Genomic DNA, 24,057 nt, shown 5'->3' with positions numbered 1-24,057 from the left:
GAGTTGTGAGGATTAATGAGTTAATGCCTGTGAAGAGCTTAGCATGTGCCTGAGCCACGTGCTCAATTCTTCCAGCTACTGTTCTGTCCTTGACTTTTGGGGGTGTTAATAATAACAGCGTTGCACTGGAGCTTCACCCACTTAATCCCTAGGAACGGTGATGAGTAAGAGCTTGCCTGTCGGCCCTCATGGGATTTTCAGTCCACTAAGGGGAGCTTGGGCGGATAAGTAACTCCTAAACGAAGGCATAAATGGGGTAACTGTGCCTGAAGGTGAGCACCTAACAGTCTCTGCTCCCGGACAACTAGCCCATGGGCAGCAGGCTCAGGGAGCCCCAGAGGCAGCAGATCCTCCTCTTGCTTCAATCAGGAGAGCAAAGCAGACCGGCTGATTGAATCCCCAGAGGGGTTAGAGTGCCCGAAGGGGCTGGATGGGCCTTGGAAGGAGGCACCCCAGAGGCGTGGGGTGTTCCCAGGCCAGTGAGCAGGGCTTGGGGGAGCCCAGGCCCATGGACGCAAGCACGCAGCCTACACTTTGCTTGTTCTGTCCCCCTCTCGGCCAAGTCCAGGCATTCTTGAGGGCCAGAGCCCTCGCCCACCACGTGGCCAAGGAGACTTCCCAGTCCTTGCGACAATGTCTTCTCCGGGATGTGAATCATGTGGCTTCAGATTGCGGTCAGCCTCCCGAGGTCCCGCTTCTCGGCAGGAGGGGTGTGCTGATGGTGCTGACCAGTGCAGGCCTGGCCCCAGCGGCCGGCCCATCTCCCAGCCCTAAGGAATGTCCGGGTAGTGTAGGGTCTTCCGCAGGCTGTGATTGCCCTGGGCGCTCTGGAGAAGGAAGGCCAGGACCGGCCAGGGCCGGCCAGAACCCCGATGCCCGTAAGGCCTCACAGCGGCAGAGGCAGAGGGGGGAGACGGGACACCTGCGCCCACCAGCCTGCCTCCAGCCCCACTTCTATTCCATTGTTCCTTCTCTGAATGTGTGTCGTGTGTGGGCTCCCTGTGAGCCAGGAGTCATCCCCCTCTTACAGATGAGGAAAAGGAGGCTCTCAGAGGTTAGGAAGAGAGCTAGAAAGAAGCAGAGTGGGGACTGGAGGCCGAGCTCATTCCGGAGCCCAGGCCTTGCTTACTAGCGCCCATTCGCCTTCCCTCTGAGGCTCGAACGATAGGAGAGATCGTGAGAACACTCAGTATGCGGTTGCTACGTGCCAGTCACTACCTGACAGCACCACGTGTCTCCACGCTTCCCATCCTCACATCACAGACATGAAGAGCTTGCCCCAGATCACACGGCTAAGTGCCGAAGTGCTGGGCTTTGAACCCAGGAGTTCCGGCTCCGGAGTCGCTCCTGCTCCCACCACTCCCAGACAAATGCCAGCACCTCAACCCAGGGCAATGCTGTGCTGCCCTCCCTCCATGGGGTGTGAGCAACGCTAACAGATCTCCCGGATAGACTGAAGGGAAAAAGCCAAGGAACAGAAGAGTGTGGTCAGGAGGCCACTGTTTCTATGAGGGAACCCGAATAACATAACCTTGGCTGATCACGGAGGCTGAGGGCCCTGAGGCTGGGGTGTGGCGGGCCCGGGGGTGTGTGGCCTCGAGGTGTGAGAGCAGGTGTGACCTCTGAGCTCTGGCAGACACAGGACACAGGGGCTGCATCCCCGGGTGGTGCTGGCTTATTGGCAGGTCTGGGACTCGTGACATCTGGCTGGAAAAGGTCCTGCGGGAGACATCGAGGCGGGGGGGGCCCCACGTGTCTCAGGCAGCCTTTGGTCCCACATAGAGCTGACAGTACCAAGCTCAGGATCAAGGGAAGTGGGGACATGGCAGGCAAGGCAAGGCTTGGTCAGTCCTCTAAGAGGCTGGGATCAGAGGGCTCCACCGCCTGCCTAGGGTGCTTTTTAAAATCTAGTTTCCCAGGGCCCCTAGGTGGCTCAGTTGGTTAAGCATCCGGTTCTTGGTCTCAGCACAGGTCTTGATCTCAGGATCTTGAGTTCAAGCCCTGTATTGGGCTCCATACTGAGTGTGGAGCCTACTTAAAATAAAAACAAACAAACAAAATAAAATACAGCTTCCGAAGACCCAACCCTTGGAGACCCTTATTTATTAAGAAGTCCAGCAAGGGGGCCCCGGAATGTATAATTGTATTTGATTTAAAAATTATTTTCATATATTTTTGAGAAGGTGAAAAGGACAGAGGAAGTAAGGGGGGTGGGAGGAGGAAGGGAGGGAGGGAGGAAGAACCAACCAGTACTGAAGAGAGTACAGTGACAAGCAAGTCTCTCTCCTGTATTCCTTCCGGGGACTGTCCCCCAGGGCCAGCAATGGCTGGCTATTTGCCTTCTCTCTCGAGATGTTCTAGGCACACACAGCACCATATTGATGCATAGAGAGCTGCCTCATTCTTTTTCATGATGTTTTTGTAAAGAAGATGTGCTTGTATAAAGCTTCTCTGCAAATGCTGATAAACAGCTAGCTTTGGAAAAGGCTAGTTTAGAGAACTTCTTTGGAGCCAACAGCTCTGGATTTGAATCTTGATTCTGACATTTACAAGTTTAAGTGACCTTGGGCAGGATATGTGACCTCTCCAAGTTCCAAGCCTTAGCTCTCCTGTGCACGGAAGGGGGTGATAATGGTAGAGTTTTCATGGAGATTAGAAATAATAGGGCGCCTGGGTGGCTCAGATGGTTAAGCGTCTGCCTTCAGCTCAGGTCATGATCTCGGGGTCCTGGGATCGAGTCCCGCATCGGGCTCCCTGCTCCTTGGGAGCCTGCTTCTCCCTCTGCTTCTCTCTCTCTGTCTCTAATGAATAAATAAATAAAATCTTTTAAAAAATTAAAAAAAAATTAAAAAAAAAAAAAGAAAAAAGAAATAATTTATGGCGAGCTCCTGGTGCCTACCAGGAGTGAATAATAATGGGGGGACGAGACATTTACAAACATACACAGAAACGTGAGACCGATCACAATGTGTGAGCACATACAAAGAGTTCAGACACAGGCAGCCGGCGGGATGAGTCCCTTCAGCTCTGCCCCGGGAAGATTCCCAGGAAGAACAAGGTGGGAGAGGGAGCTCCCGGTCTGGAGTTCACCAGCAGTGTGGGGAGGGGGCCGGGAGGGCGGCGTTCCTTTCCGGGAAGAACTGACAAGGCTGGCCTGCGCTCTGCTTTGGAGGAGAATCCGGTGTTGGTCCACATGGCATGTGTCCCTAAGTCAGGGCTGGCAGGGTCAGCCCTTGCTGGGAACCACAGCTACAGGGAGACTGGGTCAACTGTCACAGGAGCTTCCGCTAGGCTCAAACCTCTGCTGTCCCTTGGCCTGGTGGCTCCTTTCAAAATGGACGGTTGTTGGAATTCAATTAATTATATTTGCAAGTGAATTTGAGCCCTTGTCACTCAAGTTGGCAAAGTTTTATCATGGAGATTTTTCGATAGGAGATGAGTTCTAAGTTAGTGTTGAAAAGGCAGTTGGCTTCTAATGAATTCAATGATTTTTCTTAGAGCACCTACCAAGTGCCAGGCTGGATCTTAGGCCCTGGGGTTAAAACAGTATACAAGGTAGGTCCAAATCCCTGCCCCATTCTAGCCTAGGACTAAAGCTCCCGGTCTGGCAAGGAGACTTTTCCAGATCCAAATAAACCCCTTTCCTGGTCTTTCTCCACTAAGAGGGTCAGTAAAGCTCTTTTCCGCCCAGGAAAAAAAATGGCCTGGCTAGTAACATAAAGACACTTTGCTAACATTGTAGGCACCCACTCTGGGCATGACCTGCAAGATTCATGTGAGGTAAGGGGCTGGCACTGCCTAGCAAGAGGCTCCAGGCAATGGTAGAGCACCTACCCCATTCTGGTCTCTGTCCAGACTCAAAATGGCTCCCTCCAGGTAGCTATCTGAGGAGCCCTTGGCCTTCTCTGGGCAAGTAATGAAGTGGACGGGTAAGGATGAACCTTGTTTCCCAAAGGCCCAGCTTATTTGGTGTTTCTCTTTCTTGAGTCTCTGGGCTATGTCTCCTCCTCCTTCAGACTGGGGCTCCCCAAGGACAGGGCTGCACCTCCTCCGCAGACTGGGGCTCCTTGAAGCAAGGCTGTGTCTCCCCCTCAGACCGGGAATTCCTGAGGTAGGACTGTGTCTCCCCTCTGACTGGGGCTCCCTGAGATCAGGGCTTCTTCTCCCCTTCAGACTGGGGCTCCCTGAGGGCAGGACTCTGTCTCCAGTCAGAGTGGAGATTTTCTCCTTTTCCTCCTCTTCCAGGCTCTGGCCTCTAGGGAGAAAGGATGCCCCTCCCAACTCCTGAGGTGATATCCTACAAATTAAGGGCTGAGCTGACTCGAACCCAGCTCTCCTGATGTCAAGCAGAACTCTGCCCCCTACATATGATTTCCTTAAACTCCCAATTCGGGCTGTATATTCTAACGAGCTCCAGTGTCATCTCTGCCCTATCTAGTCACAAAGCCATTTGGAGGCCTGGCTGCCAGGCTAGGTGGCCTGGGGGGAGAGGGGCAGTCTAAGGGCTGGTACTTTCTCTCTCTCTCCTCTGTGGGAGCCATTAGGCAAGTGAGGCATTTATTTTCTGAGGCCCTCACTATTTAGCTACAAGATTAGTTCTAGTCCATTTACTCACCAAGTCCACTGGCCAAACGCTGCGACCAGAAAAGCACATCTCCCTTGCATAATAAATGTTTAATAACGACAATTGGGACTGACCAGAAAATGCCCCGGTTGGCAGTCCTGAGGCCACACCGGCTCCAGGGAGTGATTCAAGTTCAGCTCCACTGCCCCGTCCCAACCTAATCTGCTTGTCTCCAGGCCCTTTGGGCACCAGGCAGCCTTCCTGCCTGCTTCCTCTGCCACCTGCCCACCCGTGACAACAGAGCCGGCAGGAGTGAATCCCACAGCCGCTCCAAGGTCCTCTGTTGTGTTTTTGTACAGTCCTGCCTCCTTCAGCCTGGCAACTTCCCTCAGACTGGGGCTCCCTGAGGGCAGGGCTGTGTCTCCCTGTGAACCCCAACCCCGACCGAGCCTGGGATCTACCTTCTGCACACCTTCCCACGCAGCCCGGCACAGAGTTAGTGCTACCTGAGGCCGCCCTGTGCCCAGGCCCCGGGCTCATTTGCGAACAAAGACCAGATCTGTGTGCCTGCTGGCAGATGTTAAAGATAACCCCACTCGGCCCTTTAGGAATTAGTCTAAAATATACGATCGTATTTCAGGAGCCTTAAGGGTGTTTCTGAAACCTTGGGGCCCAAGACAGTTATAACATATGTCCATTTTAGACTTTGGAAAATAGGGCGCTATAATTGGAAAAGTTAGCGAAGCGCTAAGTACAGGGAGCCAGTCTCTTTACATCTCAAATACCAGGTATTTAGGTGGCTTTCTTGGAACCTGGCATTAGGGACACGTGTGAAGGGGCCAGGCTCATTTCTGGGGAGTGAGTGGGAGCAGCTGGTGAAGGTGCTGGGGCAGAGCGGGTAGCGCACCTCTGGGCCCAAGGCTAGCACCCCTGCTGCCTGGCACACGGACCCCAGACTCACCTCCCTTTTTTGCTTCTTCTTCTCTTCCAACCTGGGCTTTTGGAGGTTCCCAGGAGCACTTCATAGGCTCGGGTCTGGGGCTTGCGCCCTAAAGCATTCCAGGTTCCGGCCTTTTCTCCAAGGGCGGAATATGGGACTCCTGTGGTTTGTCAGAGCGTGGGGGCTATGCCCTTGGGTTCTGGTGCCAGACTGTCTGAATTCAAATCTTCCCATCCCCACTTAGGCAAGTTGCCTAACCTCTCTGGGCCACGATTTCCTCATCTATAAAATGGGATGAAAGTTATAATACTTACCTCCCAGGGTTGTTGAGATGATTAATGCAATAACTTATATAAAGCACTTTGCACAGTGCTTGGCACATAGCAAGAACTCAAGAATGTTAGCTACTATAATTATATTTTAAAAGGGTTAAGATATTTCCAAAGCAATCTTTCATTAGATCTAGACTCTCTGCTGATCGTGCCCTTCCTTGGAGACCCTTCTATACCTCTCTCACCTTGACCTCGTGCTGGGATCCAGGGAAGTTCCTTTTTGTCACAGTTCATTCATTTGCTCATTTGTTCATTCATTCCTCCAACGTTTACTCACGTGGGCTCGAGGGAGGCCATTGTAGACACAAATAGCCTTTGGCTGCCAAATGCTGCCCAACCCTGATCTAAGTGATAGGGCAGGTCAGCAGCTTTATGAAAAACCAGGGATGGTCCATGGAGCCCACCCCCATTGAAGAAGCTACAAATCCAAGCGGGAGGGGAAAAGATAAACACTTGGCAGGAGTCGAGGGCAGGGCCTGGGGTTCTGGAGGGAAGAGTAGGCACGCTTACGTATTTCCAGAGCATCGGCAACTTCCCAGGTCGTGTTTTAGTATCAAGGTGTAAGGAAGAGACATTTGGCATTTGGGTATAAAAGGATGCATGGTGGATTCCGTTTTTCCGACAGTACAAAGGCCCTGGGCCATCCACCTGTGTTTCGGCTACCTCGTGCTGTGTAACAAGCTACCCCAAAAGCTAATGGCTTAAGACAACGATTATTTATTTGATCCCAATTCTGCAGTTGTGACAGGGTATGGCAGGGTCAGTTCATCTCTGCTCCATGCCTCAGACTGTAGGATTTGCTTCCTGAATGACTTCACTCCCATGCTGGCAAATTGGTGCCGGGTCCGCTGGGGCCAAGGGCAGCACCTCAGTTCTCCTCCGCGTGGCCTTTCCCTATGGCTATGTTGAGCTTCTCAAGATCGGCAGCTGGGTTTGGAGAAGAGGCATCCCAAGAGTTAGTGTCCCAAGAGGACAAGCCCCACCATGCAAATGCTTGCCAAGTCTCTGCTTATAGCCAGCACACTTTGTAAGGTCCCGCTGGCCAAAGCAAGTCACATGGCCAAGTGTAGAGTCATTGTGAGCAAAGGTCACACAAGAGTGTGAATACTGGGAAGGATGATCAAAGTAATAGTCTACTAAAACCTGGGGTTCCCAATCTCACCAGTGACCAGATACATCTAGATGTGGCCATTCTACTATACTCATATGGGAGTGTATAAGCTCAGCTACCAGGACAAAGAAACCCCCAAATACAGAGGCTTCAACAGAATAAAAGTTGATCATCCAACTAGGTAGTTCAGGATGATAGGTGACTTAATCGTGTCAGGTATACACCCTCCTTCAAACTTGTCGTACTGCTTTCCTCAATGTGCAGCTTTCTCCATGTGGTCCAAAATAACTGCTCCAGTTCCTGCCATCACATCTGCATTCCAACCAGTCGTAAATGGAAAGATGAAAGAGAGTGCTCCTTCCTTGCCATCTCATTGGCCAGGACCTAGTCACAAGCCACATCTAAACTGCAAGGGAAGCAGGAAGATGTAGTCTTTGGTGGAGAGCTTTGTACCCAACCAAAACTTCTATTACCATGGAAGAGGAGAACAAATATAAAGGAATAATTGGTGGTCTCAGTCATAGGAAACAAATGACCAGCCCCAGGACATTCTGTCTGCCAATCTTGTGAGCTAGAAGGGACCATATTCCTGACATCAGGAGCAGAGATTTTAAAAATGCCCCTGATAAAATTTAAAAATGCTCATGATAAAAAGAGAAGGGTGGCCCATGGGTGGCAGGCAGCCTGGGCTTTGCATAATCAGAAGCCAGCTGACCTCCTAGGAGCACGTTTTCCTACTGGTTCTATCAACTTCACGCCCATGGGCAGGTTTTGAGCATCTCCAACGCATGGCAGAGGAGGGTCCCTGGAGAGACCACTCACAGTTCCACAGAGGATGCTATGAACTCTCCACCAGATCCCAAAGCACCGGCTGTGTGCAGGCTCCAAAGGGCTGGGATGGAGTTCTGGGCTGTGGAGGCCACGGTCACAAGTAAACCTGAATCCCTGGCTTCAGAGGGCGACTCTGGTGTCACCACCACCCCCAGCTAGCCCGCAGCTGTGAACAGCTGACCAGGGCAGGCAGCTCAGGTGGCTGCTGATGACAGGCTGACCCGGAGTTGCCGGCTCTCCCTGCCCACAGGGGCTTTTCCTGCTTCGGTTCTGCCAGCAACCTAGCCATGTGTCTCTCCCTGTCTGTGTCAGCTGCACAGCTTCCTTTGGAGCATGCCCCCTCCCCAGCCTTCCCCTCCTTGATGGAAGGCTCTTTGCTTCAGAGCCACAGCAGTGGGCGCTTGGTCACCACCGGGTCTGAGGACAGAGAGCAGGAGAGGACCCTGAGCATCTGAGCAGTACGATGGCACAGCTTCTGAGTACAACGATGCAGATATAAGGGTTCTTTCCCCAGGGCTTAGAGGCAAAAGTGGGCCTGTAGTCCAGAATCGAGATGAGGTGAAAGCCCCATAAGAGCAGACGTAGGATGCAACTCGAGGACAAGTCCCACAGCCTGGGCAGCGAATTGTTTCAGCCCCTGGAAACTTCCAGAAGTCAATTCATTCAGGAGAAAGTGCCAGAAAGGAGAGGGCAGATGCAGAGACCCTCCCGGCGGGGGATGTCCCCATTAAAGATTGTCTAGTTCAAATAACACACCAGGTGGGGAGGAAGAAGGCGGTTTCTCAGAAACACTGATTAGGAAGCTGGTCAAACCCCCCAGGCCTTCAGGACAAAAGAGAAGTCATGTAGTGAGAAACCATCCTCGCTCCACCTGCAACCCCTCCCAGCACATCATGGTTCTGTGTGGCATTCGTATCTGTAATATAGAAAGCATGACCAAGATAGGCGGGTGTGGACAGCATGCACAGAAAGAGAGGAACATATGGAAATATGTTCAGGCTTACCAAGAACCAATGAGAGGCCATTGCAGACAAGTTAGCACTTATGCCGATTACCTTCCTTTTTCATATTTTTTAACAGAGTCTGACACGGGAACATCAGAAGGGACCTTGACTTATAGGGTTCCAATTCATAGGCTGGGCTAAGCCAGTCAGATTCTCCCTTTTCCATATTCTAACTCAGAGACACAGAAATGCTAGGCTGTTGCTGATGGATTTGGGGTCTCTGTGTTCCCAGGGAGACTGGTATAGTGGTCCTGAGTACATTTTTTAAGTGAGGTAAGCCAGTGAGGCGGGACCTGGTCCCACCAGTTAGTGACTGCATCTTTGAACAAATTACTCAGTTTTTTCCATGCCTCAGTTTCTTCATCTGTAAAATGGGGATTATTATAATCCCTACAGCCAAGGGTGGTTGTGAAAATTAAGATAATCCATACAGATGATTGGTACGGGGCCTAGGGTCAAAGTAAGCCCTCAGGACATGCGAGTGGTGAGTTACAAAATGATATGTGCTCAGAGCTGACAGCTCTGCTAGGTCCAAAAAAAAAAAAAAAAAGAAAAGAAAAGAAAAGAAAAGACCTGGGGCAGGGAGAGCAGAGAGAGAAGCTGGGACAGGCAATCCCTGGGGAGGGACCTATTTGAGCTCCTGTTGGCTCTCAGTTCCAATTCCCTGAAGCCTGACTGTACTTGGCATCCAGTGTGGGATGCATCCTTACATGAAACCTCCTTCATTTACTTTTGGAAAGCAGTTTGGCAAGCCACATCAAACAGCACAAAAACAGCCTTGCCTGCTGACCTGGACACTTATCTTACAGAAATAATTAACGAGGAGAAAAAAGCCACAGGCACAAAGATGTCCAAGGCAGCTTTATTTATAATAATGGAACACTGGAAGCCATCAAAGCCCCAACGATCAGGGAAGACAAAAGTCCCCGGGACGGAATATTATGCAGCCATTAAGAATGACAGGTATTAAGAGTACATAGCAACATAAAATGGTTATGAAGAATAAATGAAAAAGAACAGAACACAAAATTATAGCAGATTCTGCTGACGTTGGGTAAAAAAAAAAAATGTATGTGTGTGGACAGGGCTGGCTAGAATTGCCAAAAATGACAAAAACAAGCTTATTCTTGGGCTATCTAGAAGGAAAGGCCCTCTGAAGGGAAGGGTCTCCCTCCCAGTCGCGCCCCCACCCCCACCCCTGGCATCCCAGCCCTGGGAAGGAGAAGGATGGATGCCCTTGGAACTCCCGGTCCCCACAGCCTTCTCCTTGCCAGCCCCCACGCCGCCTCTCTAGGGGGAAGATGCTCCGGGCTTGGGCTACTGGTATTTTTAGCCAGGCTTCTTGCAGTCCAGTGTTCTAGGGTAAAAATAGCTGGGGTGGAGGGTACAGCACTAACTTTGCTGCTTTCTGCCTACCCCCCTTCCCCGGACCAGGCGCCTCCTTGTCTTGGAGTTTCGGCTTCCCGTTGCTTCCTCTGGCTTCATCCCATTTCTTGAGGCCTCAGAGGCCAGGGAGGAATGTTCTAGTCTAGTACATCTTGGAACCTTGGCGCTCATGGAGGCCATGCGTTCCATTTTATTGATAAAAAACTGAGACCCAGATAGGATACAGGACAAGTCAGGAAGGGGTTGGCCAAAGGAGTCCCAGCCTCTTCCACGCTTCTTCCTTGCTCCCACCCCCTTGTTCTCACTTATGGGAGGGAAGAAGATTCACATGGCAGCCCCAGGGGATGTGCATTTGACTCCTGGCTCTCTTGTTGGCAGTGGAATTGGGGGAAGGTCACTTTCCACCCCAGAGTGCAGTTTCTACATCTGTGAAATGAAAGAGTTAGACAAGACTGGCTCTTGAATCGATGAGCTGCCTCCCCTATCCCAGGCTGAAGGATAGACCTGCCAGCGTTATCTACCATCTTCCCAGCACCTGCCCGGGGCTGTGAATTCTGGTAGGCAAGGGGATGGCACAGCTCAAGGATTACCTGTGGCTGTTACTACCTCTCAGGTGACCTTCTCCAGGCACACATTTGAGGCCCCTCAATCTGTTTGGGTACTTTCTTAAGGAATGAACACTATTCTAACACTGGCTGGAGCCAAATCTAACCAAGGAGGTGAATCTGCCGGCAAAAACAAATCCTACACGTGTAGTTGAAGGCAACATACATGAGACTTGAGGACAGTCAGCCGCTGGAAGCCTGGAGCTCCTTAACACTCCTGCAGAGCATAGTTATTGTGGCAAGGAAGTACCTCAATGTACCTACCACACCAGAGACTATCCCAGTGTGATGAGCCCTCCACGTGGCCCCCCGCTCTGCTCCCCTCCTGGACCTCCCCCTACCCAGGGCACCTGTCCTGCGCTGCTTGGGCTGGGATTTCAGCCCACAGGGCTTGTCTCCCGACTAGATGGTTAGTTCCTGCACGTGACCCAGCTCACAGCTCTGGAAGGGCTTAAAGGGAACCAGCCCCAAGTGAGAAATCACAACACCTGGAGCCAGGAGACTTCAAGCCTACGGGACTGGGGTAGCAAGCAAGTCACATCATCCCAGGCCCAATCTGCTGGTTCTTCTGGGGCATGTGTGCTAACATGAGTGTGTGTGTGTGTGTGTGCGCGTGCACGTGCCTGGAGCCCCATGACTGCTCTAAGTGTCCCCCGCATGGGGGCCCAAGCCCTCAGGAGTCTGTGATGATGACAGTAAGGATGACCCCTGAGCTTTTTCCTGTATTACAAACATTGACCTGGAAATCCTACCTGTTCCCTCATTTAGTCACAGCCTCTAACTCAAATGTCAAATGTCTGCTCTTAGCGGGCACTTTATCGGTACAGTAACACCGGAAACTCTGATTATTTCAGGAACAGGCTTCCTTCATTAATAAAATGGGGAAATGGATCAGGACAGAACAAAGCGGTGGATTCAGTAGACAAAACATGGAACCTAGGGAGGGGCACTAATCCTGAAGTCTTATGGTTGAGGGAGGGAGAAGCCCCAGATCAAGGACTCTGGAGGATTCTGAGTCAGAATTTGGAGGTCCTGAGAGCCATGATGGCTGGAGAGAGGTCTGCACTGCAGTGAGTCCTCAGACTGCATGTGAGATACTCTGTGTTGTCTGAAGAGGAGGTGGAGTCGGGCTGGGGTGGCCTGTGGGAGGCTCCCATCTGTCCCTGTCTCAGGCTGCTCTCCCCTCCTGGCAGCCAAAGGCAGAGGCTTGCACTCAGCCTGGCATGCAGAGGAGGGAGAGAAAAGAATAAGGGTGTCCTAATCTAGCCCATCTCTCAGCCCCATGTCACCCATGAACAGGACGTGTGGTTTATCCTGACAAGGGCTCATCTGGGATTCCCATAGCATTGAAGTCTAACCCAGTGAGTCACCTGGCAGGCCTCCCTGGCATAGCCCTGGGACTCCTGAACCCTCTCTGAAAGCCTGGTGTCCCCTGATATGTGTCTACCACATGGGGTCAGGAGGGTGGTCCAGACATTATGGTTTGGAAGCAAGAGCCTGGAAGCTTAGGTTTTCATCTGGACTCTGCCTCTATTAAGCTGTTTCCATTGTTCTCTGCCTCAGTTCCCCTATCTGTAAAATGTGAATTGCAGACAGGCTCTGGGTGTCTTATTAATCCCACTTACTAACTGACCCTGGGCAAGTTGCTTGACCTCTTTGAACCTGTTTCTTTGTCTTTAAAATGGGGATGCTGATCCATGCCTTGCCTTCCTCACTGGGCTGGTCAAGGATCAAGTGCCATAGCTCTGCTAAAGTACTTTGAACATCAGAGCCTCCTCAGGACCACAGGAGAGCCTTCTTATGACCAAGTACATCCCACTTGGGTCAGGCCCTGAGGCCATAAGGGAGAGTAAAGGCGTGGCCCTGCCCTTTGCCACCCTTGGGTGTGTTAGGGAGATGGAAACAACCAGCATCCATTCTGACATGGAGGGTGACCAGGGAACCTAGGCACTGGAGGGGTTCAGTGGCTGAGAAACCCTGGGGACCGGGGCTAACTGAGGAGCCTCCTGGAGGAGGAGACTCACATTGAGGACACAGAGGCTTTAAAAGTAAGCCCTGGGGCGCCTGGGTGGCTCAGTCGGTTAAGCGACTGCCTTCAGCTCAGGTCATGATCCTGGAGTCCCGGGATCGAGTCCCGCATCGGGCTCCCTGCTCGGCAGGGAGTCTGCTTCTCCCTCTGACCCTCCTCCCTCTCATGCTCTCTGTCTCTCATTCTCTCTCTCGCAAATAAATAAATAAAATCTTTTAAAAAAAAAAAAAATAAAAAATAAAAAATAAAAGTAAGCCCTGGCAGTCACTTAGAGAGGGCGTGGCTCTGCTCTTGGCCACACCAAACCCCTCAAAGTCCCTTTACTGGTTTTTGTTGTTGTTGTTGTTACAACACATCATCTTATTTGATCTTGAAAACTGCCCATTTAGTTAGTTATTATATATGCCCATTGACAGAGAGTTCCCCCAGCCAAGAAGGCACGGAGGTGGGTCTCAAATACGGGGCTCAAGAGGCCTGGTGTGGCCCCTCTGAGCATCCCCCAGATGTCTGCTGCCCTCCCCCTTTCTTTCCCCTGCCCGCCCCCACTCCACTACCTGTCCCAACACAAATGCAGATGGCTCCTTTTCTGTCTCTGGGGATCAAAGGGTTGGCTTTGGAAGAAAGACATGCTGCTTAAAAGCCAAGTGGAGCCAGTCTGCACAAACGGACTTTCCCTGCTTCCTTTCCAGGGCTAGGGAGCAGAGTGCCCCCCCCGCCGCCCCGAAGGGCGGTGGTGGGCGCCCACACTCCACCGGCTCCTAGGCCTCCCCTCCCTCCACAACACGCACAGCAGGGCCGAGGGGCCAGGTGCCCGAGTAATATCCCCCCCATGCACGGTCTCACCACCTTTGTTGGGTAATGAGACCGTGGAACGTGTTGTCCCTGCCGAGAGAGGCACCAGTCATGTGGGAGAGGGAGAAAGACAAAGAGTGACGTGGAATGACAGAGAGACTGCCGGTGCAGGAGGAGAAGCTCTCGGAGACAGAGAGCGGGAGAGAAACAGGTGGACAGAACCAGCGAGGAGAGCCCGACAGCAGGAGCCTACCAGACAGGCAGAGGAGGAGATGCTGAGGGAGGAAATTCGGAGATGGCAGGGGTAGAAAGGGACAGGGAGAGGGGAACGGGGCGAAGACAAGAATGTGAAGGAGAGATTGACAGGCAAAAAATAAAAAGAGAGAGAGATGGATTTTTTTTTTTTAAAAAAGCCAGGCCAGAGATAAAGAAGGAAGAGCAAAGAGGAGGAAAGAGGCAGACAGCTCTAGGGATGTGGAGATGGGCCAGCAAGGCAAGGGAGGGCATCCTGGCTCCGGGCGGAGGCTGCAGGCAGGGCCCTGAGCACCCTGAATCCCTCACTGAGCAGGGTTCCGTCAGTCCTGCCCCCCCAGCTGAGCTCACCCCCCATGCCACGCTGGAGGTTAGCCCCTACCCTCCCAACCCGCGGCTCCCAGCCCAGGTGAGGCTCCCAGGCAGCTTCTGGGACAAGGTGACTTGAAGGGGAGGGACGAGAGCCTGAAAGCTAGCAGACCTCCAGGGGGACGGGTGGAGGGCACCTCATCGGGAATCCCCACACCCCTTCTCCACCATGGGATCAAGTCTATAACCCCTAGCAAAAAAGCCCCTGGGGGCTGGAAGCCAGAGAGGACATGGGGCTGGAGCAAGCAGGTAATTCTAGGGCAGGTACGTGCCACCTTCCTTCCGACCCGCCTGCAGACAACAGAACCGATCTCTGTGGCTGACCCCAAGCTACACCTCGCCGCACCCTTCACCCTCTGTGCCGTGGAAGGACCTAGACTTCCGGAGGCCAGGACCTCTGGGTCCTCCATTCCCACCCTGTCACTGACTGGCTGGGTGACCTTGAACCTGTCACTTTTTCCCCCTGAGCCTCATTTTCCTTATCTGTGAAATGGGAAAAAAAAATCACAGTGCCTGCCTCATAGGATGGCTGTGAGGATTAGATAAGATTAAGGGGACCGCGTGCTCAGTGCAGCGCCTGGCACGGAGCAACGCGCCACTGACGGGGTCCCTGCCGTGGCCTTGCCCGAAGCAGTAGCCGTGGCCCTGCGGTTGGTGTGGGATAGGAATTCTGGCCCGCCTGGCTCATACAGATGTTGTGAGGATGGGAATGGCGTCCCAGCCGGAGATGGCTGACCTCCTGGTCCACGCAGGCTCCTCTGCCCAGAGTAGGGCACAGTGTTAGCCCATAAGACATTTAGGGGTCCATGAAAGTGTTTTATTTTTTTAAAGATTTTATTTATTTATCTTGAGAGAGAGAGAGAGAGAGCACACGTGAGTGACAGCGGGGGAAGGGGCAGAGGGAAAGAGAGAATTTCAAGTAGACTCTATGCTGAGTGAAGAGCCCGACGCGGGGCTCAATCTCATGAACCTGAGATCACGACCTGAACCGAAACCAAGTTGGATGTGTAACCTACTGAGCCACCCAGGCGCCCCGATGTTTTAACTTATTTTAAAATGGAAAGGAAAAAATGATTTTTAAGTCAAATAAAATGTTTTCATATATAATATGGATATATTTGTCTTTATTCCAACACAGTTATAAAACATAATTTTTGGCATTTGTGGAGGAAGGGGCTCACAAAGGCAAAAGTGCCTATGGCCCAGAAAAGTCATAATGTGGTCCCACTGACCAGTGCTGCCACTCAGTGAGGGTAGGGCAAAGGCACTCTTGGTGGCCCTAAAGAACGGTCCCGACCAGAGGGAATACACTTGGGCCAAAGCCCTCCTGGGGTCATACACCCTGGGAATTGTGGGAAAGGGAGAGAAAAGGGAACACAGACGTGAAATAGGAGCCCTTCACCCTCCGCCCTTGGGGAGACCGGACCAAAGGACAGAAATAGCCTTATACCTCGGAAGACCCCTAATCTGAGGGAAAAGCTGGTTCTCTGAGATGCAGCCTTGCCTCAGGGAGCCCCAGTCTGAGGGGAGACATAGATCTGTCCGCAGGGAGCCCCAGTCTGAGGGGGGAGACAGCCCTGCCCTCAGGGAGCCCCAGTCTGAGGGGGAGACACAGCCCTGCCCTCAGGGAGCCCCAGTCTGAGGGGGGAGACAGCCCTGCCCTCAGGGAGCCCCAGTCTGAGGGGGAGACACAGCCCTGCCCTCAGGGAGCCCCAGTCTGAGGGGGAGACACAGCCCTGCCTCAGGGAGCCCCAGTCTGAGGGGGAGACACAGCCCTACCCTCAGGGAGCCCCAGTCTGAGGGGGAGACACAGCGCTGCCTGCAGGGAGCCCACAATCTTACAGAAAAGACAAAATAAAAAAATGTAAAACACAAGAAGCAGCTGGGGGGAACGTCCTCAAAGGCTGTATCAGAAGTAGCCATATGGCCATCAGAGAAGCCTGGAGAGAGCTCCCAGGTGGCTGGAGGAGGGCAGTCATCTCAGCAGAGATAGAGGCCCTGATCCGAGGCAAGGAGGGACGTGGAGGCAGTAGGGAAGGGAGATGCTGGCGCCGTTGTTCAGGAACAAGCCAAATGGAGAGGGGAGAACTGTGGGTCTGGGTACAGAAGGGTCTCAATATCCAGCCCAGCCCCTCCATGCCGTGCCTCCACCTGGGGTCCCCACAGACCATGGCTATCCCTGGGGCATCTGTGTCCAGAGCTGCACAGGGACACAGGAGTGACTCCTGGTGCGGTCAGGTATCCGCACGTCCCAGGTGTCCCCCGCCCACCCCCACCCCCCGCCAGGCGCCCTGCAGAATTAAATTACCATATTGGAAATAGCAAAGTAAACACCAATAGGTAGAGTGCAAATTAAAGCCGTTCCTCCCAGATACCTTATTTATAGACCTGAGCTCAGGGGCCGCGCCCTCCTGGGCAGCAGCTACAGGAGCAGAGCAAGGCACCTGCCCCGTGCCAGCTTGTTCCCAGGACACGGAGCTTCTTTCTGGCAGGGGTGAGGGCAAGACCCCTTTGGGGTCTGGCTACCCCATTCACCTGGCCTCCCGGGGGTGGGGTGGGGGCCATCTAGGTGACCCGGGCTTCCACCACACAAGGGCCTTGGGGCCAGTGACTGGTTCAGCTTACTCTGAGGGAGGGAGTGGGGGCGGGGGGATAGCGGGCCAGAGCGGAGGGGTACAGCGGCCAGGGAACAGGTGTCGGAGGTTGAGATACGACAATGATGACCAGAGCTAACACTTACATAGTAGTTACTGTGCTAAGTGCTTCCAAGCCTTAGCTCAGTTCATCCTTGTGAGAGGTCTATGAGTATCTCCATTTTACAGATGGGGATACTGAGGCACAGAGTCCTTCCATAACTCCGTGGCCACTAAGTGTCCCACAGGGATTTGAATGAACCTCACAGTTTGTTCACTTAACCATCATACTCTGCCACTCAGCTGCCTCTCCAGAGTCCTCCCCAACCAATTCAGAAGGCTAACTCAGTAGCCTGGTGCCTGCCAGCCTGGCACTCTCTTGGTCTTCAGTGTTTTCCCACCAACATACGTGCCAACCTTCACGTAGGAAAGTGCCTGGCTCCATGCCTTGCCCATTGGTGGGCAGGTGGACCAGCTCGGTCAGGCCCTCCAGGGGCTGGGGGCAGAGAGACACCGACACACATTCTCCCTGATCCGCAGCCCTCCCCGGCCTGCCCCCAGCCCCTGCTGCATTGGCAAGGGGGGCAGGCCAAGGCCATGAGACAGAGCATACCTCCCTGCAATGTCGGCCTGGTTGGGGTAAAGTGTGACCTTGGCCTTGTTGGCGTGGTACTCTAACCCATGGAGCGCGAGGCCACGGATGGTTAGCCACAGGTTTATTAGTGGAGGGAAGATGCCGGGCCAGGGCCAGGAAACCACACTTTGTCCAATTTGCTCATCCCACCAGACCTGGGAAAGCTGTCACCATCTTGGCGGCGGGGAGCCAGGAACAGAAGCTGTGGGCTTGGCAAGAGGGCGGACGGGAAGGAGAAACGGCCACATTCTGTAAAGAAGAGAAAAGGCTCGCCAAAGCCTCATGCTCTCAGCCAATCAGCTGCACATCCGAGAGCTGTTTCCAGTTGGAAATCAAAGGACGCCAGCAGACTGACCCTTTGCAAATATCCCCCACTGTCCGGCAAACACCACATGCTAAAAATAGCCCCTGTCCTGAGGAGGCAGGCTGGAGGCACTGGCCAAGGGACAGGCAGGCCCAGGGGGTGAGCTCAACCTGGCTCCCACTGGACGCACACCTGTCAGGGTACCCACCTTTTCTTGCTGGGAGCTCCTTATCTATTTGTTGGGGGGCAGGGATAGGACTCTAGCGGTTAAAGATCAAGAGGCAGCCGGTAGGCTGGGAAGTGCTCCACGAGGTATGGGGCCTTGGCAAAGTCCCTTCCCCCATTCAGGACTCAGCTTCTCCATCTGCACAGAGGGGACAGCAAGCCCGCCTGGTCCAGGAGCAGGAGCCACGTGAAGAAGGCCAGGATTGCCATCCCGCACCAGACCCTGCAGGAATAAGAAGAGCGACTTTGATCCAGTGCTCAACACTTGACCTGCCCCAGTCCCCTTGACCCTCATGATGGCCTGTGGCAAAGGTGAGAGCACTAGCTCCATCTTACAACTGAGGAAACTGAGGCACAAAGGGGTTGAGGCACTAGCGCAGGGTGGCTAATGAGGGCTCGAAGGAGGACTTGAACCTAGGCAGTTGGGCTCCAGAGCCCATGTTTTAACCAACTAGACGCTACAAGAAGCAGAATGTGTCATTCTTAGGGTGGAAATAGAAAGAGGTATGTGTGTATTATCCCCAGGGCCCCAAGAACCCACCTCCCCTCAAAGAGACCTTCTAGAACCCAGAGGCCGGGATGGAGAAACCAATGACCCCTCATGTCCCCGCCATCTCTGCTTCTCCCCTTGGGGGGCCAGACAGAGCTGTGGAAGCTACGGCTGAGCCAGCAGGCTGACCAGCGTGTGAAACATGCCCCGGTCAGAGAGCCTGGGTGGGGTGGGGGTAGCAGGCTGCCAGCCATGTGGTCCCCAGCCCACGCACTGTCTGGCCGACCAGGGGGTTGGATGGGGGGGCCATAAATAGCAGGCCTCTCACCGGTGTTGGGAATAGAAACCCAATCCAAACAGTGTGGTGAGTCGGGGCTTTCCAGAGTAGCCACAACCCCCAGGGGCCTGGAGGCAGCTGTGAGGGCCCCCTTCTCCTAGTGAATCTCCTGAAGGATCAGGTCATCTTGGGGAGAAAGCCTACCTGGACCCAATCCCAGAATCCTTCACAGCTCAGGATGGAATGTCAACAGGTGACAGGACACCAACTGGTGATATTTATTGAGCACCTACTTGGTGCCTGGCCTGTTCTAAGTGCTTTGCATGGATTATTCCAGTTAAGTTCACCACAGTCATATGAAATAGGTCTGTCATTTCATCCATTTTACGGAGGAGGAAATTGAGGCAGAGAAGGGTGAAGCATGTGACTCTGGTCACACAGTTAGAATGGGCTGGATGTAAGATGTGAACTCGGGCCACCGGCTGCCAATGGTGCCTCTTGTTCCTGGGCGTGGGGTCCTACCCCTGAGGTCATCTTGGTCGGGGTGGGGGTCCCAACATCCAAGGAGAAGGCAGTAAGGGCTCAAGGTGCATGCACTGAAGGCCCACCAGACAGGGCTAGGGCTTCTGCCATATGGAACTTAAATACATCCTCTGACAGAACGGAGCCTGAAGAGCAAGGGATGGGGCAGGAGGGGGGCACTCCCCAGCAGGGCTAACTTGCTGAGTGCCAGCTCAGCCTTGCAGGTGAGGCCCCTGTTCCTGGAGGAAGTGGTGGGGAGGCATCCCCGAGGCCATTCAGGGGGCTACATTAAGCATCCTACTGCTACCCACTCGGGGACCCTTCTAGGATTTTGAGGCCCAGAGAGGAAGTTCATGGTCAACTGTTGATGCCCTTTAGAGATTTTTATCAGGCCCAGATACCACTCCTGCCATACGGACCCCACCAGACTTGGGACTCTTTTTGTGGGTTTGCCTGTTTTGAGTAGCTACCCTTCCTCAGGGTCCCTCCTCAGGATACTCATGACGCTGATTTGCTGGCCTGGTGAAGACCTTCATTTCTCTTTCCCTTCCAGGATTTGTTGCCAGTGGCCCGTGAAGACGTGGAAAAACCTGGACAGAAGCCTAATGTCTATGAGTTCTTGGAATGAGGAAGCCTGTGTACATGTGGGGCAGGGGCAGGTGGCAGCCTGTGGCCTGGGTTCTGAGAGCATGGGGTGAAGTTGCCCACCTCTCTCCTGGGGAGACATGGGGGGTTGGGGGAAACCAGACCCCTGCCATGGATCCTGGGCATTCCTGGAGGAGGTGCCCTGGGCAGGAGCTCGGCATTTCAGGGGGGAAAGGAGGTCACCATCTGGGGGACAGGGGAAGACAGGAGAGGGAAGGCTTTCTCAGAATTGAGTTCGAGGAAGAGGATGCAGGCTGGCAGGCCTCCCTCAAACCAAATGCCCGGCTGGCTCTCCCTCCTCGGAAAGACTGGCTCTCCACCCAGCTGACCCAAGAAGCTGCCTCTCTCCCCCAAGGGAGTAGATGTGGGGTGGGGCTGCCTTTCAGGGCTCCCTCTCCTGTCCCTACATTCTTGGCAGGAAAGCAGAGTAAAGGGAGGACAGCTCTGGGCCCTGCCTCAGTATCCCAAGCCCCTTCTGCTCCAGGCGCCCATTATAAGGCCTCCTGGGCCAGGTCGGGCTGGCAGCGACACAGAGCTGGAAATTGGGTCCTTCCCCCCATTGCCTGGGTGCCTGGCACATACAAGATGCTTGGTTAGTATTATTTTGAGTGAACAAGTATTCAGATGATGCAGGAGGCCTTTTGGGGGAAATTCTAGATGTGGAGTTTAAAGGCAGCTGAGCTCCTCTGGACTTGAAAACTCGGGAAGGATCCAAGGCTGAGAGAGAAAGGGCAGCATTTCCCCCAGGCCTCAGAGTCAAGAGGAAGGAAGCGAACGCAAGCTGGCCAAGGACAGAGCCGCCCAGAGAAGGAGGCTGCAACAGGGCCCGAGGCAGGCTACTCGTGGCCACACAGAACAGAACTGGGCACAGGAGGGGACATGCCTGGGGCCAAACTCTCCTGAAGATCACTGTCCTCTGTTCTCTCTGCCTGTGAGAAAAGAGAGCCTGCACAGAACCACAGACCCGGGGCTCGGCAGGGTCTCGTCGGCTACCCTCTGCCAACCCTAAGATGCCGGATGGTCGGAGCTTTTGAGGCCAAGTCTTGGCACCTTTCAATCATTCTGCACATGTTTATGGAGCACGGACTGCCTGTCACACCCATAGAGGACCTGAAACAGCAGGGAACCAGAGGCAAATCATGGCCATCACGGGGCTTGTGTTTTAGTGAACAGAGACAGGCAATACATAAATCAATATATATAAAAAATAAATAAATAAGAAGAAAGCAAAGTAAAGGAAATAGAGAATGCAGGTAGGGGGACAGAAGGTGACGATGGGGCAGAGACGTGAAGCTCTGACGTGAAGAGACAGAGAGTCACAGCAGCTGGGGGCAGAGCCTGCCAGGCAGAGGGGGCAGCCCGTGCAAGGGTCCTGAGGCAGGAGCTAGTGTGCCACAAATTAAACAGCCAAGACGTAGCTGGTGGGCTTGAGTGGGGACAACGAGGGGAGGATGGGAGGAGGGAAGGTTGGGACACCTGGGAAGCCAGGTCAGGCAAAGACGTGGGGGCCTATGTGAGGCTGGAGGCTTTTATCCTGAGTGAGCAGAAGCCACTGTGGAGAGAGGGTGGCCAAGGGCTGACGGTGTCAGTTAGTCTGAAACTTGGCTCCCGCGAGTGTAAGGGGGGCCTTAAGAGGAGTGACCTCACAGCCTGTGGCAGGTTTTAAATAAAATGGTACCTACGGAGGGATCCGTTTGAAACATAGTGATGACACATGGTAGGTGATACTAGGTTATTCTGGTGATCCTCGGCGGGGCGTTCCCTCTAGAGTTACCCCCAGCAGGCAGCCTTCCTGCCACTGCCTCCCTGGCCGAGGGAGTTTTCCAGGAGGGTCTGGACTTTTCACAAAGCCAGTTTTGCTGGGCCTGTCATGTTCTCCAGTATTCCGTCTGATACCAAGGCGGGCATCTCCCCCGGGGAACACCCGGTCAGAGCTGCCTGGCACCGTGGGGCCTGGGGATGCCCAGGGCAGGACTGCCCACGTGAGTGGGATGGGCAGCAGAAATCAGGCAGAGGGCAGGGAAGAAGTAGCAGGTGCAGGGTGTCCGGGAGGGGAAACATGTGGTTGTCAACGTTGACACGGCTTCTCCCTCCTTCCCAGCATCTGGGGGCAGATCCAGGGCAGGCTGTGTCAGCTGGCAGGGCTGGCAGGGCTCCTACCGCCTCGCTGAGGCAGCCAGAGTAGGCAGGCTCTTCTCGCTGGTTCCTCGATCAGAGCGGGAGTCACTGTCCTATACAAACAGATGAGGCTCTGGGCCTGCCTAGGCCCTCCCAGGCCCTAAGGAATCCCCGCCTTGGGACCGAAAGCAACCTATGGCTGGTGAGGCAGACAGACTGGAGCTACCACTGACCACGGGCTGCCACGTACAGGCCCTGCTCATTTGTTCCTCATGGTATGTCTCAGTGGAGGGGACTGTGGGTGCCACCCTCGGGTCTCCCAGGCTCCCCCAGGTCTCTGTATCGGGCCTGGGTGCCTCCCCCACCTTCTGTGGTTTTCCCTTCTGTTCACTCTTCCGTGGGTGACGGCCCCAGGCTATAGGAGCCGCTTTGTCTGCAGAACCCAACGTACCTGGAAGTTTACACCCCCCAAAGTGGCCCTTAGCCAATGACTGGGGTGCAGACGAGCAAGGTCCCATCTCCCTTATCTCTCATGGGGAGGATCCTGGCTGAAGCCATCCGCTGCACCCTTGTCGGCCTCTTCCTCTCCCATCCCCCAGTTCCTGTTGTCTCGTCCCCAGTTCCCCGGGGAGCACTACCTTAGGAAATCACTGAGCCAGGAATCCCCTCTCAAGGTCTGCTTCTGGCGAACTTGATCTAAGACACCTTCTAAGGTGGTAATAGTAGTAGTAGTAGTAATAGCTAACATCTACTGAGTGCCTTCTATGTGCAAAATATTGTCTTAAGTGTTTTACAGTATTAACCTGACAACAAGCCAGTGAAGCAGTCTCTCCCATTATCCCCATTTCACAGATGAGGAAACCAAGGTACGGGGAGAGTAAGTCGGTTGCCATGGAGATACTACCATTATCCTCATACTGTGGCAGTCAGGATTCTTACTCGATACCCCTTCTAGGAAGGCTGGAGCACACACAGACATGCACAGACACATTTTGATGATGTGGCATGCAGAGCTAATGGGCCAAGTCACAGCAGACATGCTCCTGCCCCCCAAATAGGCATTCGGAGAATGTCCTGTGACGTGGTATGGCTACAGACCCAGGACAGCCATGATTTGTTTGTCCTTACAGGCTCATCAAGGGAGATCTCGGGGATATTTCTTGTCCAATCCCTTTTTCCCATTCAAAGGAATTGGGCCCGGGATGGCCCATCGCGTGAGGGAAGCCCTTGGGTCTCCAGATGTTCAGCCATTGCTTGGCACATCCCGTGCTCGTAAAACAAATCTGCTGAATAAATACACAAATGACTTCAGGACTAAAGGTGGGGCCACAAACCGAGGTTCTGCAAAGCCAGATTTTTTGGTGGAGAAAACCAAATATGCATATGCACATGCACATTAAATTGAATCAACAGAAAATACTGTTCCCAATAGTTTCTGAACAAACAAAATCATAATCAATTCCAGAACCGTGAGCACTAGGGCCCCCACCCTCGGCCACTTGCTTTGCCAGGAGGTGTGGGGGGCCCCAGACAGGCAGGACAGAGAGACCCTGGCCTCAAGGAATGTAGTCTACTTGGGCTGGGGTCTTTTTTTTTTTTTTTTTAAGATTTTATTTATTTATTTGACAGAGACAGAGACAGTGAGATCAGGAACACAAGCAGGGGGAGTGGGAGAGGGAGAAGCAGGCTTCCCGCTGAGCCGGGAAACCCGATGCGGGGCTCGATCCCAGGACCCCGGGATCATGACCTGAGCCGAAGGCAGTCGCTTAACCAACTGAGCCACCCAGGCGCCCCTGGGCTGGGGTCTTGAGGAGGCCTGGGGAGCGTCCCGACCATCAGGATCCCAGGAGCAGGGAGTGTCCAGCATAGGGCAACAGCGTTCTACATTCTCAACTAAACAACCAGATGCCCTCTGTGAGCCAGCTCTGCTCCACCCCCTCCTGGACCCCCACCCCAGTTCAGCTGGTCCCTGGGCCACAGACACCACCAAGGAG

At 53.6% G+C, this 24,057-nt stretch overlaps 1 long non-coding RNA gene across 2 annotated transcripts in view; it reads right to left on the bottom strand.

The window, feature by feature from the left end:
* Positions 1-24,057, bottom strand: part of LOC123836955 (uncharacterized) — a 115,273-nt gene that overhangs the window by 14,446 nt on the left and 76,770 nt on the right. Inside the window, exons 9-12 of one of the 2 annotated variants that reach the window (XR_010413635.1) lie at positions 17,995-18,234; positions 6,022-6,763; positions 5,526-5,786; positions 1,997-2,801 (exon numbers count right to left, since the gene is read on the bottom strand). This is a non-coding gene — a long non-coding RNA (uncharacterized LOC123836955). Of the gene's footprint in view, positions 1-1,996; positions 2,802-5,525; positions 5,787-6,021; positions 6,764-17,994; positions 18,235-24,057 lie in introns of those variants that run through there. The other variant, XR_010413636.1, reaches the window with a different exon arrangement.

The sequence above is a fragment of the Mirounga angustirostris genome, unplaced genomic scaffold (genome assembly GCF_029215605.1).
Source record: "Mirounga angustirostris isolate CCGP_5_RB_7025 unplaced genomic scaffold, mMirAng1.0.hap1 SCAF_8, whole genome shotgun sequence".
In the NCBI taxonomy this organism is placed as follows: Eukaryota; Metazoa; Chordata; class Mammalia; order Carnivora; family Phocidae; genus Mirounga; species Mirounga angustirostris.
Note: the sequence above shows the minus strand (reverse complement) of the source record. Positions and strands in the feature narration are given on the sequence as shown.